The 17,737-nt window shown below is 39.1% G+C and overlaps 1 long non-coding RNA gene across 2 annotated transcripts; it reads right to left on the reverse strand.

Moving 5' to 3' along the window:
• Nucleotides 1-2,242: 2,242 nt before the first annotated feature.
• Nucleotides 2,243-17,418, reverse strand: LOC123986858. 2 transcript variants are annotated; one of them, XR_006828998.1, is made up of 5 exons: nt 17,303-17,418; nt 16,522-16,927; nt 9,093-9,203; nt 4,218-4,313; nt 2,243-3,983 (listed from the first exon to the last, which is right to left on the reverse strand). It is a non-coding gene; the product is annotated as an uncharacterized LOC123986858 (long non-coding RNA). The 2 variants fall into 2 exon arrangements; XR_006828997.1 differs by having other exon boundaries at nt 16,517-16,927.
• Nucleotides 17,419-17,737: the final 319 nt, after the last annotated feature.

Here is a 17,737-nt window from a genome sequence, read left to right on the forward strand (position 1 = left end):
GAGAAAACGTGAATGTGTCTGGTGGCATTTTTCTTTTAATATTATTATTATTTTGTAAGAATATTTCCTTACTTCACATTTTGTCAGTTTATTTTGTTTATTTATTAGACTAAAAAAGCTAAAAGAGCTTGTGTAACGTAACTTGCTTCTGTCACGATCTGGCTCTTGGACAAATATGGAGACACACCATAGTGAAAGTATAACAAAGTAATTTATTTTTAACAGAGGATAATCAATAAATTTTGAACATAAAAACAAAGCATGTTGTGTGAAAATCAGTAAAGTCAGAAGTGAAAGGTGTGAATGAGTGAAAGTATGGTGTATGTTGAGGTGTTGAAGTGTAGAAATTAAACAACGGAGAACTAAAAACCGTCTCAGCCACATCCGTGAAGGGGGACGCCTCTGCGATGATGGGGAAAGAAGAGAGAAAGTCACCGCACTACTGCCAGGCTTAAAGGTTCAGTGTGTAAGATTTAGTGGCATTTGGTGGTGAGCGTTGTCAATTGCAGTCTACCCTTTCAAAGTGCATAGGACTGCTACAGTGGCTGACACAGAAAGGTGTCTCTTCTGAGACAGCAGAGAGTGGATTATATTTACTTAATTATTTAGCAAAACTACATGTTATAGTGACTTGGCCACTGACAGATAAAATGGAAAATGTAAGCCAGGAGCGCGTAACAGTCCATTATAAAAAACACATTACATAAAATTTATACAAACATTGACAAGGGAAACACATTCATCCTCTCTATGATTATGTATCCTCGCCAAAACTGCCCGCCAACAATAATATTTGGCCTGCAGCCAGATTATGGTGCTTTGATAGTGGCAAAAAATATAAATAAATAGATACTTTGATAGGGGTGCTGAAATAGATCTCAGTCATGACAGCAACAGTTGCTAACATAATCACTTCCTCTTTAGTGGTTTTGCCTACCAAATAAAAGCGCAAGAAGCTTGTTTACTGTCATGCAGTATTTGGAGTTGAACTGAGCTTTTACTTTGAAAAATTCTGAACGACATTAAAAGAGTCTGTAGCCTGCTTGACACACCTCTGAAACAGCTGTCAGAAAACGTGATTCCCCTAAATGTCCTCTGCCTGGAGACACTGAGGAAATGCAAAAGCATCCATAACTTGATGGATGCGGATCAAACACCAAAACAACAACAGTGCAGCACATGCCGTGATCTGGGAGAAAACGCTACTGACCAACTGAGCTAACCAAACATGTTGAAATAAGTCACTATTATCGCTTATATTCTCATCCACCATTTAAAGACTGAAAAGATTACTCTGATGCAAAACTTATTGGCAGACCCCTGCTGGATATTATTTCTTCTTCTTCTTCTTCTAACGTACGTATTCAGCATAGTGATACGTGTCTACACTGCCTGAATTCTACCAGAAGAAGAACAAGAAGAACAAAAAGAACGTAGTGACGAAACAAGCTTAGCTTTACTATTGAACTATTGCCACTGGAGGCAAGTGGTATTATAACACAGGATGAGCCCTGGCTATCTCATTAGCATGGTAATTTCAATAGATATCTTTGTAACACAATACATACAGTACAGTATATGTCTTTGACAAACAATGTCAAAACTGTTTTTTATTTTTTTTATTTGACTTGTCTGAGGTTGACATTGATTGCTGTAAAGCACTTTGTTACCTGTATTGAAAAGTGCTATACAAATACAGTTATGTATTATTATTATTATTATTATTATTATTATTATTATAATATACATTGTGTTAATAATGTTCATAATAATAAAATAATTCAAGATATGAATACTCAAAAAATCCTCCAATAGGTAGAAACAACAATTACACAATACATATTTTCTTTCTGATGAAAAACCAGATGACAGTTTTTATTTTGTAGGAATGGAGGAAGGAGAGTAACAAAATGGCTTTCATTATTTCTGTAATGCTCTTTCTCAGATTTTAATATACAATAACCTCTTTACCTACTTCTCACAAAACTCCACCTAAAATTACATTCAAAATGGGAAACACAATAACAGAACGTAGCCACTTTGCATTTCTTTGTGGTAGATTTTTCTGGCACTTTGACTGAAAGAAACTTTACACATTTTATTATTTGTTGTACACTTCATGGATCTGTGTAGCACCACCTGTAGTATTGCTTAAGGGATACTACAGGTTAGAATTAGGAAGTATAGGATGTTGAGGATGAATGAATGGATGGATATGAGGAAGGTGATAACTGTGGGGGAGGAATAGAGAGACACATGATTGAATAAGAGTGGATGAAACGAGGGGAGGGTGTTCACATGCTAATAGGGATGGACAGAAGGAGGGATGGGGTATGGTGGCAAATGGATGAAAAAACTAAGGCAAACAGGACAGAATGGGTTTACCCAGTATAAGTAGGCTTGACAGGTGATTAGATGTGGGGATGAGGCATGGTCCTGCTCTGGAACTTAAGTGAACAAGTTAACATAATTTGTTTATATCCACGCACAGATGCATAGCTTAGATCATAGTTATGGTCTTATTAAAATGCTGTACATTTCGTGTTCTCTAATCTGCATAGGTGGGCGTCTACAAGTGCCATTAAGCCCTCAGGAAGATTTCAGCTTAGCTTTAAAGAGTTGATATTATATGCATTGCCTCTACCATAAAGACTGTACACATGCCAGCATAATCTGAACCTCTTGTGCGATTACTTCTCTGGCTCAGCCATTTCTAAACCCTGTAAACCGCGCCACACACTCACACAAGCATACACATTTACAATTAGCTTCCCACTCAGTGCATTCCTTTCTGTAACTCATCCCAGCTGTGTGTATTGACATATTTGGTGTAACATTAATCCTTTTGGCACACCTACGCTGCGCTCTTTGCGTGATTATTAAAGTGTCACATCACATTTGGCTTTAGCGGCCAGGACTGAAATGGCTTTGAAGGATTACAAAGGAAGCTGAAATACAACACAAGCAAACATGATAGCAGGCACAAGTTCAGATGGATGAGTGAATACACATACTACAAACATGCTGCACAAACACATAGTATAGAGTAGTAATTAGACTGTGACTCATTTTTCATTGTATTAGTTATGTACTGCAGCACACAGGAATTTAACTGAAGCAAGCTGAAATTGCTGACTTTCGGCTATAACCCCTGGCACTCTATTTGAAAATCACATCCCCTTTTCAGACCAGTATACTTCTGGAATCTCTGGGCGTCACTCTTTTAGTGATATGTGATACAATTGTCAACATATCCATCAAGAAATCATGTAAAACAATTTGCTCTTAATAACTTACAATCAAAAGTAATTTAGCGGATTGTTGTCTGTACATGGCCACAGTACAAACAGGAACTGATTGTAGCTAAATTCAGTATGACTTCAAATTTTCTTTGCCATATTTACTACTTGGTTGCTTTACAGTCTATACAGGAAGCATTTCAGTCTTGTTTTTCATCCGTCTCACCTTGTTTGCCAAAAGAGATTTATTGTATTTTAATAAATACATCTGTCTACACAGGACACATAATGACTTGTTTCACTCATGCATTATGCTTATAACTGCAACCTATAGCATCTTTTTAGGTGTCTATTTTCTTTTACACATGTAACTAAAATTTATTTATTTATAGATTTAGCCAGAAGGCTAGTTGATCTGTACTCCCTGACAGGTCATTGCATTACAGGGGGAAATATAAGAAAAGTACAACAAACAATAGAAATAATAATAATACAGTACTTCACAACAAAATATATTAATATATATTGTAAATAAATGTGGTAAAGTGCAAGTTATTAACACATGCAGTTTAAAGTCCAGTGCAGTGATGTTGATCCAAAAGAAGGTGACCTTCACAACACTTCTGTGCTGGAATGTATCTTGTGTAGACACTGACAAATTCTTAATCTAACCTTTTTGTACAGTGCTGCCGACTTGCAGCTTTCGCCACAAAGCCAGTGTAGACATGGTGAAGGTCTTGTCTTCTGCGTGTGAAACACATGATAAGTTGGACTAAGGACCATAAAAAGCCAAACTTTTCTACTGCACTGCCTATATGACCTGAAGCTCAGAAAAGGATAACGACACTTCTGCAAAAGCTTGTTTAATCTTTCACTTCTTTTGCCTTTTACATGTGTAAACACAAATGAACTGTATAGAACTAAATTTTGTGTTTCACACAAACATATATAACCCATGTATGACACATGGAACCTTACATATCTGAGCAGGTTTCAGGGTTTGTGTGAAGTCTGTTATGATCTGTCCTCTCACCCAGCGCCTCTGGCAGTCTGTCACAGTATGTTCAGATCCATCTGGAGGGTATACACACAGACACGGTCACAATAGTGATGTGAGTCACATTTTTAGCTGCCATGCTGTTTCAAAGTGATTGAGCAGGTAGAAGTTCAGTGTGTGGCAGTGAAATGAGGCTGTTGGGGGATACTGCAGGATCAAACATAAAATTTCAAATTGCAAGAGCTGTGATTTTAATTTCAACTTACACAAATAGTGTATTAAGTTGTTGGAGATGAAAGTTTTAGCTGCCAATTATGACAACTGTCACTGGCAAATTTACTCAGTTGTAGCTAAGAGTTGGCCAAAAAACAAACAAGAAAGTCTTGACTGACGGTAAACGTTAGTTTAAGCAGGTGCAGTGCTGTCAACAGTATCAGTAGGGGTCTTCAGTCAGATAATTATCATTGTCTAATGTGATTTGCTTAAGTTTAGTGTAGTTTTATTTTGTCAAAAAACTTCCACATGCCACTCTTTCCAAAACCATCAGTTTGGTATATTACCACAAACTAGGCATTTATAGTGAATTGTTTCTATGGACTACTGGTCAAGCTGACTATGTTATGGGTGGTGTGGTGTGGGGACAGAGTGGACCTAAATGCAACGTTCAGCTTTGACAGGTTTTATTGAGAAAAGGGGGTGAGGGACTGGAGTCGAGGGAGAGGCGGATGCCGGGGAAACACAGGCACGGGGAACCGAGGAGACTGGGACCAGAGGGCCGGGGAACACTGGGGCTGAGGAAGCGAAGAGGCGAGGGAGAACAGGGAGGACACTGTGGGGGAAGTCCGAAGAGGAGAGGACCGGATGATGAGCCCAGCCGACTGAACGGAGGACGAGAGTGAGTGAACCTGGGAGGAAAGCAGACAAACAGACGAAGCACAGGGAAATTGGAAGAAAACAGAATACATGCGAGCTTGAAGGTAGAGGTGGCACCGTGTATGGAGCAACGACGATCAAGCAAGAATGGTGTGGAGAACTGGGGTTGAAATACAGGCAGGGATGAGGTTGACTACTGGCAGGTGTGGCAGGCTGACAAGGTGGCTGATGAGGTGCAGGTGCGGGTCGTTGGCTGGGCTCAGAAGCAGAGGGAGAGAGCGCAAACACAGGGGAGGAAACAGCGCCGCCACCACAACAGACTATTTTCTTATTTATTTTAACTCATTCTATTCATTTAGAACCAAGATCAATTCAAATATATAGATAATTTGAAAAGGCAAAAAAAGAAAAGTAAATGTTAGGGGAGCAAGGTGTGGCTAGACAATCACATTTTTGGACTTATTACATTGTTACTTCATATCAGCTCCAGTCTTTGTTTAATGTTTTTTTTTGTGAGATCACTCTCTGTATTGTCCAAAATGGCAAATCCCAAACATTCATTCTATTATGTCACAATACAATTAAATACTCAGCTTCTGTGTGAACTAATTGCACAGTAATAACTCTCAACAGATATGAAAGATGTTCCCTACTGTTGTGTGTGTTCATTAGATTTTAGACCTGGTATAGCAGCACGCTGCAATTCAGAGAGGAAACGTAACAAACACAAGCAACAACAGGGGGCCTGACGGTAATTGCATGTTTGTTTTATACAAAAGCACAGCGTGATGCAAATGTGTGGGAATGTGTGTGCCTGAAATGGAACAGGCTGGGTTAGAGGGAAAATTACTTTTTCAGTGCGTGTGTGCGTGTGTGTGTGTGTGTGTGTGTGTGTGTGTTAAGTCATATAGCAGCCCAACATGAAGCCAGTGTGTGTTCCCTCCCATGTGTCAAAAGGTTTCATACAGCAATAATGAACGCTGTTTGTTGTGTATTATCACTACTACCCTTAAGGCCTACACAAACACACACTCACACAGACTTGGTGAATTTAGTAATATGTTGCCACCCTGCGGGTAGACTGGTTGCCTACATGGTATTTCCCTCTTAGAACAAAGAGTCAGAGAGAGAGAAGCCTATGAAGGGACTGTTACAGAGCAGAAGAAAGAGAGTGATGACAACAGAGACAAATAGGAAGGAGATGAAGCAAGAATAAAGGAGGTTTTAAGATGGGTGGACAAAAGGAAAGAGAAAAAAAACTACAAGGATAACACAAAAGAAAAGAAACACAAAGGCAGGAAATATTAATTTAAATATCAAAACATTTTCAAATGTATTCAAATAATGACCCAACAAAAAGTCCCCAATAAACCCCAGGTAAAACACTGAGGGGCCCTGCTCGAAATTACCTGTACTGTAATGGCTCACATGTAAAATGCTGTATAATTTCCAGGACAGTTGTAATATCTTCTGGTCTAATCATTCTTATATGAACAGAAATACTGTTTTCATTCATTAATTAATTCCATTTATAAATATTTTGCCATTATTTCGATTACTGTTAAGCTGCTGTCAGTGAAGCTCTACTTCATGCATATGCTGCACATCAACAACCTTCTAGAAATGGGAAGGGCTATGCCTTTGAACTGCTGTTAACATCTGCATAGGTAGTGTTACCCCGGATTCACACAGGTGGTGTCTGTGCCGCGTTTAGATTTAGTTTCAAACCATTTCCCCCAGTTCCCTGAAGGGCTGAATTTCCACATGCCTGATTTTGATGAATTGTTTAGATTTAGTTGATTTGGTAAGTTGTCCTTGATTTTTGTTCTTCTACCGTAGTTAAGAAGGCTACATAGTTAAATTATTTCTTTTTTGGTCTGTTTTAACTGTGTTTATTGTAGATATACGATCGGGAGATCGGTGAAAATCGACTGGATTCTCTTTGCCGTTTCTGTGCCTGACTTCCTGCCCGACTCATCTGCTCGGTGCTGCTTGACGCGTCACACAGGCGGCGTGTGCGCCGCAGCTACCATGCCTAATTGCTGCCATTGTAGTCAATGCTTGTGCTCACACTAGAAGCGCCGCAGCGCATCCCAGAAGCGGCTCTCCGCTCCGGTCCGTGGTAGAAGCACAACAATCAAGGACAACTTACCAAATCAACTAAATCTAAACAATTCAGCAAAATCAGGCATGTGGGAAATTCTGCCCTTCAGGGAACTGCTGGAAACGGTTCACAGAGCTGTGATCGGTAATCGGTAGCAGAAGCACACAAAATGACAAACAACAAGTCAACAATGTGGGCAAGCTAAAAGCTCAGCTGCAGAAATGCTTCCAGTGTGAGTTGACGCAGGGCTGAGTATGGGTCAAAACTGTGGCGCAGCCATATTGCGGCACACACGCCGTCTGTGTGAGTCCAGAGGTTAGTGTTAGTGATTGAGTATTTCTGATCAAAAGACAAACTCAGGGCAACAGAGCTGTGAGTAGGACAAGGCTATAGTGAATTTATGGAGAAAGGCAAATTATACCAGGCGCTGATCAGAAAACAGGGAGGCTTTTTACTAGAATATGATAAATAATACTTATAAAAACAGGGATGATTAGGACTAAAGATATACTTAATTAAGACCTGATTTTTGAGGTAAACAAAGGCCACTATTTGAGAATTTATGGTGAGAGGAAAGAAGAAAAGGTGAGGGGAGGAGAAGAGAAAGTATAGGAAAGAAGGCGGTTAGAGATAAAAGACTTATCTTATTCCACAGTCATGGGATGTATAGACTTTATCTCATCACTGTTCACACATATCATTATTATCATCATCAAGCAGACCTCAGAGTTTAATATGAAAGTTTTGATATCAAAACTAATTTCAGAGCCTGATGGAGCACAGCTCTTAAAAGGACAAATATGTGTTGTGGTCAGATTGCCATACACACCAGCCAGTCACAGCACACACCTGCTTGGGAGAAATAGCTGAACGTAAAAGGTTATTGTAATTTGAAAACTGCAACACAGATTTGTAGATATATGTCCTCAAGTACAGTGCTGAGTCAGTGTTCCTTGGTTATCAGGGCCAACACGTAGATTTGAAAAGATTTATGCTCAGACACTTCGACTTGTAGATAAAGCAGACTTTATCAGGAGAGCATATGGCATGTGTGGGCTGTTTTAAGTAGATTTCAAAAGTTGTCTTCTCCCATCTCCATTATAATGACTGTTAGGACAGTACTCAAATCCATTCCAGTGCTGTATAAAAGGCCAGTTTCTAATTGACAACATTTTACAGGTGACAGGATAAGTCTCCCCAAGTCATGACTTGAATCAATGACATCATGTTTTTAAGATGGAAGCATGCAGACTCTGGTTTTGATTTGATCTGACTGTTAAAGCTCAGCCTCACAGTCAATAATTAGGCTATACCAAGATTCAAAGACAGGAACCTGAGATAAGCACTGTGCTTTTCTCGGTCACAACCTCGCTTCTCTAACCTTTGGGCCACAACTGCCCCATATGTGTGTATGTGTATATATCTATCTATGTCTATCGAATATATATATATATATATTTTTTTTTAACCTTTATTTATTCAGGGGCGCTTCACTGAGAGGAAGCCTCTCTATAGATAGATAGATATCTTGAATAATCATTGGATTAAGCGATTTGAAAAATAATCGTTATGTACAGCCCTAGCACTGACTCTCTTTTTTCTTTTGCATCTGTCTTTGTGTTGTCTGTGCTAACTAAAGAAAGTTCAGGAACATAGAGAATCTGTAGGACTGTAGTCATTCGTTACAGGGCATGGCAAATTTGGCCGTTGTCTGCATAGTTATTATAGTTGATTTTATTGACAGCAGTAAACCATCTTTGACCAAAAGTTAATATTGCATTCCTTTAACCATGATCACAATATTTCTCCAACATCTAGTTTTAGTTGCCTAAACCTAACCACACCAACCAAGGTCGTAAATCAGAAAACAGAGACATACCTTGAAGGAGGAGGCATGTTCACTGGTGTGTGTTATGTTTGTCTTTTCTCATCCTTCCACCCATTCATCTGCTATCTGTCCTTCCTTTCATCCACCCTTCCCTTTAATGATCTGTGAAGAAGAGGAGGGGGAGAGGAAGTAAGGAATGAGAGTAATAAAATAGGTTAGAAAAATAATTCCTTAAATTCTATCTAAATGTGTTTAATGAATAACACAACGCTGTGGTATTAACATATAAAACATAATACATTTTTCAGATTATACCAGCACTAGCAATAGAGAAAGTGGAATCAGTCACACTTTTTTAGTGTGATAACTGATGACTGTTGAAAACAAAAGAGAAGGAACAAAGAAATACAGAAACACGCTTGGGTCATTAACAGACAGGCATAGGTCATTACCTGCAGTGCTAGAGTATGATATGGACAGGCAAGCTCAGTTGATGGATGACATTAACACAGCACAGCTCTCACATCAGGTGTTTGTAAATGAAAATGTTGGCTTTGTCTTGATGTGATCTTTGACATGGCAATATATCAATAGAATGTCTGCAGTGGGTATCCCCTGGAAACTTGTGTATTACAATGAGCTCTATATTAGCATAAAGGTACTGGAAAGAAAGAAATCCCCTCATTAATCTGCAAATGTATGCTGGAAGGGGTTGGACAATGTAAATATATTTAGCACAAGTATTAATTCTGAGGCTACATTGTAAAAAATAAATGATGCACACACACAGCAAACACACACATAACATACTGTGAAAAGGAAGGACAAAAACACATGCCTCAGTCTCTGCGATATCAAAAATGCAAAAACGAGAAGACAAAGTACTCTTGATTCTACATAACTTAATTCATCCCACAATAAAAGCCCACTGAAGAACCAATTTTTCTTACTTCAAGTTTACCCAGAGAACAAAAACAGCTGTAACTCTGTAATTCAGGATTTTTCTTAGTCCAAAGTACAAGCTAACTCTTTGGTTAACACAAAACAACAATGTCTATACGAGTCATTAGCCATGTGTTTAACTATCAGACAGCTTGGCTGAGTGTGCCCCGTGTATAATTTGCAATTCTGTCCGTCCCTATTTCCTGGCAGCACAGGCTGAGTATCACGGCTGTTTAACAGCTGACAAATAACAGGGTAGTGGAATCAGTTTAGACAGCAGGAAAAATACAAAGTGGCAGTGGGAGTGATTTATGCAGAGTTTCCAAGAAGGTGGAATGGATTTGTCATTTTATTTTAATTTACATTTGTTTGTGTGTGTTCCTCAGAGTATCTAATTTGTTTTTCACATGTGCTCCCCTCTCTCTGTTTCTTTTCTTTCAAGCCTTCTATTTATGGTTTCTAAAGCCCCTTTTCCACTGCTCGGTACCAGCTCGACTCAACTCGACTCTGCTCGCCTTTTTTTGGTTTTCCATTGCGGAAAAGTTGTACCTGTACCTGCTTCCAGGTACTTTTTTTCATTTCACCTCGAGGTTCCAAGCGAGCTGAGGAGATACTTAAATGTTACGTGAAAACACAGCAGACCGCTGATTGGTCAGAGAGAATCGGCACTATTCACTGCGCGTGCCTGACAGAGGCCTGCAACAGAAAGTTTGATATTTTACAATTTTCATACGTTATTTCATCACTAAATCCACTTCTGAGAAGTTTTGAGGTGAGAAATCAACTGTGTAGATTTCGATCATTGACAGTTTTACGAGAAGTGATGGCGGAACAAAAATGTGCTTGAAAGACTGTGGCCACGGGAGGAGCTCGCGAGGCCGGCCAGCCGCCCGCTCACAGAGCCCTCTGCTCCCGCCGTCACACAGACCGCTGCAGCAACAACGGCAGAGGAAAACACAGCTGGAAGGTTTTCATGCCGCTTATCTGTCTTTACATTCTGAGCAATGTTGAAACTTTTTAACTTAAATAAAGAGACAGCTGTGTGTGGGTCGTTGGTGTGTGTGTCGTATTGAAAATTACGTTGCGGCAGTTGTGTGTGGCGTCGCTATGACAACCAGCTACATTCAGGGTACTATCTCTGGGTACTATCTGCAATGGAAAACGGAGCACGGGCAAACCGAGTCGAGTCGAGCTGTTACTGGTAATGGAAAAACGGCATAAGTTCTGTCCCCCTTTACCTCTTTTTTTGATACTGGCAGTAGTCAATCAAAACTTAGCGAAAGATAGTGTGCCTGAGACAAGAGGCTGTGATTCTCCCATACATTTTTATTAAGCTTGACAGACACAAATCCAAGCTGCAACCAGATTGCAAAAGTAAATAAATTTTACTTTTTGATGTTGTATTTACTAATGTGTCCACCTATTACATATCATAGGTTTCTTACTTTAAAGCTGGACTAACCAATATAAACCAAATCACTATGTGTAATGTGAAAGGGATCACTCATAACGACAAACCCAATAATTATCAGCCAATTCTGCAGTTCCCCTCAACTCCAAGGAGAGTTTTAGCATCTTTTAGCTCATTATTTTGGTTCAGTCTTATGGTGTGTTCCTACAGAAAGCAAAGCGAATTAAATTGCAAGATATGTAAGCAGTGTGCCACTTTCATGATCATTGTTCGCTGCATCCTTTCAAAAATGTTAGCTCAAACACACCTGTACTGATCAAATTAAGTATAATTATTACACAATTAACAAATAAGTGACACTTGAACCTTTTGTAACTATACCTAAAAAAATGTCTCAAATAGCTAGCAGTGAAGTACAAGACCCTGCTTGCATCTGAATCTTGTGGAAATTGATAATGTGATGAAAAAATGGATGAAACTAAAGGAAACAGTTTAGGCATTCTGGATGAATGCACCACTGATTTCTTCAGCTTTCACTTTTCTACAACCCCCTTCCCACATATCACCTATGTTCCACCTTTCCCCTACTTTTAGGTTTGATTTTCACTCCATCTACCCATTTCCATTTCCTTTCTTCCCTCCTCTTTGCCTTGTCTTCTTTCCCACCCCATCCTGACTTATCCACCCTGTTCGCTCCATTTCCTCTCCTCCATCTTCTTCTATTTCAGCACCATCCTCCTTCCCCTCTCTTTATTCTCTCACACATTTCCAGTCTTCTGAAATGAATGAGTAACCTGGTTCCAATTCTCATCCCCTCTCTGGGATGTCATTTAAACGGCAGGGTGGGAACACACATACACTTACACCTGCTGAGTATGCAGATAGCAGCATTTGATTTTGCACAGTTAATCTCACACACAGAGAAGGGTACCTCATGTACACAAAAACAAAGAATATTCCTTTAGCACATTTTTTTTTCCCTGTGTAATACAAATGTGAAAGGAAACAAGAGAAAGAAAGTACTCCAACAGATCACTCTCCCTGCAGAGGAGGGGGAATGGAAAAAAAGAAAAAAAGGCAAAAAATTTAATAAAAAAATGTTAACGGGGAACAAAAAGTAAAATAAGAACAGTATTAGCACATTTTGCCATCACATAATGTCATAGTTCTAGAATAAAACTGAAATAAAGATACTTGTTTCTTTCTATTAAAGCACATGTTAGCCATATTTACAATGACTAAAAGAGCTGCAAAAATAAAACACATGGAATATGCAGAAAATCGTTAGGTAGATTTGTTTGCATTTATATGATACTATATATGAAAATATTGAAAATACCATTTTATCAAAAATAAAGTGATACATTGTTTAAGTTGAAGTTTCATTTTCTGTGGTGAACATCCCCAAACACAAATAAGCCTATTGCATAAGCCAGTAAACTGAGCTACAAGAGAGTTAAATAATGGGAAAGGTTCATAAACAGGGTTTGACATTATTTGGTTTGTTCAGCATCCCATAGGCCATCCCAAAGTGCAGTGCAGAACTGGCAGTGCTTTCACCTGTGAGTGAGCAGTCCACTAGCATGCATCCAAACTAACTAACAAACTAAAAAGCAGTGTTGTTTTTAGCCGCTAAGTGCAAGACATCCACATCATATATAGATTATGACGCACGTTTGTGCGCTTGGTGAACACTAGAACTGGCTTGTAGGGTTGAAAGTAAACAGGGTGATATTATTTTCCATCTAGCTCGCATTCTTGTGCATTAGCTTTCTAGCTAACTAGAGCATTTAATGTCAGCACTGCACTGTGGGTGGCTCTGGGAATTTAGAGCAAGATGACCACAATCTGCCGTTACGGTTTCCAACAATTTGGTTCAAATAAATTAGCGTCCCTAATGTCAAAGAGCTATATCCATGAGGAAAATGGAGCATTCTTTAAATATTGATTTTTTACTGAGCAACTTCAATTACCAATAAGAGAGATACTATGGAATAAATACTGTCCCAAACGTATTGTAGCTGTGTGGAAAAGTTTTGTACTCGTGAAAATGTTTTGTAGCTCTGTGAAAATGTTTGAATGTGTATAAATACCTGAAAAACCCAAAGTTTACAGGTACGAATCGATTCTACAGATACAAAACAAACCTAAAGTTCCAAGTACTTTTGTCCCACATTTGACACGTTCTACTGAATAATCAACGGGGATGCTCTGATTAACATGTCATTTGACTATCCAATCAGGAATGTCATTTCACCATCCAATCACGGATTCTGGGGGGCAGGTCTTTCAACAAAAAACAAACAAAAAGAGTTATTGTTTCTCTTTAAAGATTTTGTTGTACAATTTGATAGTTCTGTTGCTTTTTCCAGAGTCAATAAGCTTAAGGGTTTTAATATATTCTGCAAATTTGCATAGATATCCAGTGAAGTTGGGGAGTGTCTTTGCAATTTAGCACTTGTATTTGGAATTGTATATGAATTTAATGTATATGGAATTTCCCATGTAAGATCAATAAGTTAATTATAGTAGTAATAATAATAATAAATTTAATAATTTATCATGTTCGAAATATGCAAAGACATTTATACTGGCGATTTTAACATTGTTTTAAGTTTCACCCATAATATAGTCTTTAATAGTCCAAAACGTAAGTGAATGCACACTTTGCAATTGACTCTTCGCTAAGCCCCGCCCCCCTTGCTTACTGTTGCTGAGTCCGACAAACTGTCTGCACTGCCACTGTCTATTCCTGCACTCCCCAGAGAAATATTGTCAAATTTGTTGGAAAAAGCGATCTCAGAAAGAAGCAGACAGTTTTGCCGTTGCATTATACATTTGAGGGTTGCATTCAGGCTGTCAAACTGACTCAAATGGACGTGAAAAACAATTAAAGTTAGAAGCTAAAGCCTACCACTCACACAGTACAAGTGAACCACCGCATCCCCTGACGACTGAGACAAAAGACAACTATATTAAGGATCAACACTGTTCTTGTAAAGGTTGGTAGGCCTCTATTCATTATTACAATCATTAAAAAGCAGAACAGTAGGGCTTTATTGCGTTACATTCAGTAGGAAGTTAGCTAGCGTTAGCTAACTAACATTACATTTGGAATGATCCGCAGCTGACATTTTTCTGGATTTATTTCAGGTTTTGGAAAGAGAATCAATCGTACTTCTCCTTTCAACCTCTCTGGGTAGCGACTGTAACCATTACAAGTGCCCTAGGAACAGCATTTGACCATATCTAAGAAAAATACAGTCAAAAAAAGCTAGAAAACTTGCATTAGAGTCAATGGAGCGCAGCCACAAAAGTGTCAGACCTCAGTTAGAGCGAGTCCTATACTGCGCTGTGATTGGTCAGCTGTGTATTCGGGGTGTGGCTTAGCAAAGGGTCAATTAAGCCAATCTTCTACCATAGCTAATGACATCATACTGGGCTCCTGTTACATGAGTAATGGCATTTCATAGAATCAGTCTTAAAATAGCTCCACAGACAAACCATACTGTATCACCTTCATTCAACCAATGAACTGTATGATTACAATGTCATCTACTGTAAAACAAAATAAGTTATTCACTTTGAGAGCTATTTATATATATATATATATATATATATATATATATATATATATCTTTCCCATGCTGTTTTGGCCAGTTACTACCTTACCAGAAATGCCTAAGAAGAAATAAAATAGACACACAGGTATTTTTTTGCCAGTACATGATGCAGGTTGGTTACTTTGGAAAGAATTTGGGTCTCATTTTGAGTTTTCTACATTTTTAATTTATCCTCATTGAGCCTTCATGGCCATCACAAAGGCCACGATTTTCAAAATATGTCGTACTCAGATGGTAACTCAGCTACAGTCAAACAAACACAATCTGTCTTCTAAAGGATCTTGAAGAGATATAAAAAGAGAAAAAATATGTTGCAAGACAAAGGAGAAAAATTTAGAGCATTCCTCTGTGGCATTTTTCTTTTGCCAGCCCACAGTGAAGACAAATGGAGAAAGAAAGAAAGATGAATCATTCTCCCTATGTGATCCTGCAGTGAAGCGTGTTGGAGAGAGCCAGCAACACTGCGAATGACAAGGAGACAGAATATTCTTCATAGTTTTTTTGGCCATATGAACCCACAGAGAGAGGAATTGAAAAGCTGTAGGGAGCTGTGACAGGAAGATCTCATTCCTCCTCCTCTCATCATCTTGGCATGGGCATTTGGGCAGTTAGAAAGACTGTCCTGTAGCTGAAAGGTCATAAGTTAAATCCTTGAAATGTCAGTGTGTACATGAGCAAATTCTTGCCACTGAACAAATGGCTTGTTATCGGTGTGCCTGGGAGACTGTATTTCACAATAAATCAGATATTTTTATGTTTACACTTAAAGTCTAGTGTGACTTTGGATTATCTACTGTAGTGCTGACTATGCAAGGCTATTTGACTTAATTCAAGTAAGTTTCACTTCCCTTGTCTTAAATACCAATTTTATCTTATTTGGGGTTATGTAGGTAGATAAAAGGGTGACAGAACCTCCATTATACTTGAACAATCATGTTAAACTTTGACGTTTCTGAAGTTTTATCGAATTTTAAACTTCAGACATTTGTTTCACATACAGTGAGTAAATATTAAATGTAGGCCTACGTTTATTGGTAAAAGAAAAAAACTTTAGGCACAGATTGTGCTTTTTTACCCCCCACCGTAAGTAGCCTAACTTGTGGGTGAACTGTCTTGGTTTCTTCCTATCTCTGTACCTTAAGCTGGAGTGACACATCACAAATGTCCCCTATCTTTGAAAAGACTTTCCTATCAGCACCACCGTGGTGCTAAAAGGATAGCAGATAGGCTATTGACCCCTTTGACTCCCAATTTTTTAGTTTAGCCTATATTAGGCTGTGTCAAAAATACATCACATCAAATAGAACACATTTAGGTGAGATAGTAGGCTATGCAGCATATCCCTGTAATTAAAGTTCTGTTGGTTTGAAATAAACAGCATGTATGTATGTGGCAGGTTTATCAACACACATGTTGGATGGCCATGTTGGATATGAAATAGTGAAATGAGACAGTGATATGAGATAGGTGTGTGTGTGTGTGTGTGTGTTGTACATTACATCACCCGTGACATTCATGGCACATCAGTCTCTGTCATGCTTCTAGGAGACAGCATACCCCCTTCTGAGCTGGCTCATGAAGCCTTATCCTGACAATGGCCACCTAACTAACGATCAGGATACTTCAACTACCACCACAGCCAAGCCGAGAGTGTGCTTTTGGTCGACTCAAAGGACGATGGAGATGTCTTCTGAAAAGAATGGATGTTCAAATCTTGCGAGTTCCACATGTTGTAACAGCGTGATGCATTTTGCACAATCTTTGTGAAATTCATGCACAATGTTTTGATGACACGTGGATGGAATCAGCCCATGAACATACACCCAATGACTCTGATCTCCCCCAACCCAGAGAGGCTGGGCCACATGCAGCTTTTTTCTCAGCAGAGAGGACATCAGTGACTGTCCACACTGTAATAAATGTAATGAAAATGAGTGCAAAGTAGAGTCTTGATGGACACACAATGCATTTTACACAATGAACAGACATGACTGCATGTGATTTCTATATGATGTAATGCTTCACAGATTTAGTCACACTCAATTGTTGTTTTATTATAACTAACTTAAAGTTTAAATTTTGTTGTATATAAGTTCACAATATTTCCACTCTAGCTATTTTGTTAAATTATCTTAAATACATTTTGTACAGTCCATTTTCACTTGCAAATTGAACAAAGTTACATTGTTAAAGGGACGCATTTTGTAATAAACTTCATTATCAACTAAAAAGTCACAAGTTCAAATTAATAACAGTACAGTTAAACTACTGGCAAACTTACTTACCCTGAATAGATAAATGCTGGATAGCAAACTGTTGTGGTGGCAGCCCAGGCTGACGGTGAGTGTCCTGTTTATTACCCCTTTCTTTCTTGTGATTCTGTTTTTCCCTTGTGTTTTGGCCTGCCTGTTTGTGTCTCCTCGTTTCCCCCTGTGTGTGCTCTCCCTCCGCTCCTGAGCCCAGCCAACGACCCGCACCTGCATCTCATCAGCCACCTCCTCTGCCTGCCACACCAGCCAGCAATCAGCCTCATCTCTGACAGTACTTCTACCCCGGTTCTCCAGTCAACCCCTGCTTGACCATCGTTGCTCCTTACCCACTGCCACTTCGCCACTCAAGCACTTGAGTATTCTGCGCCCTGTGCTTTGTTCTCACTGCGTCTAACCCTGTCTGTCTGTCACCCCTCCAGGTCCACTCACCTCCGCCGCCCCCCGTGCCTC

Source organism: Micropterus dolomieu, linkage group LG18 (assembly GCF_021292245.1).
Source record: "Micropterus dolomieu isolate WLL.071019.BEF.003 ecotype Adirondacks linkage group LG18, ASM2129224v1, whole genome shotgun sequence".
In the NCBI taxonomy this organism is placed as follows: domain Eukaryota; kingdom Metazoa; phylum Chordata; class Actinopteri; order Centrarchiformes; family Centrarchidae; genus Micropterus; species Micropterus dolomieu.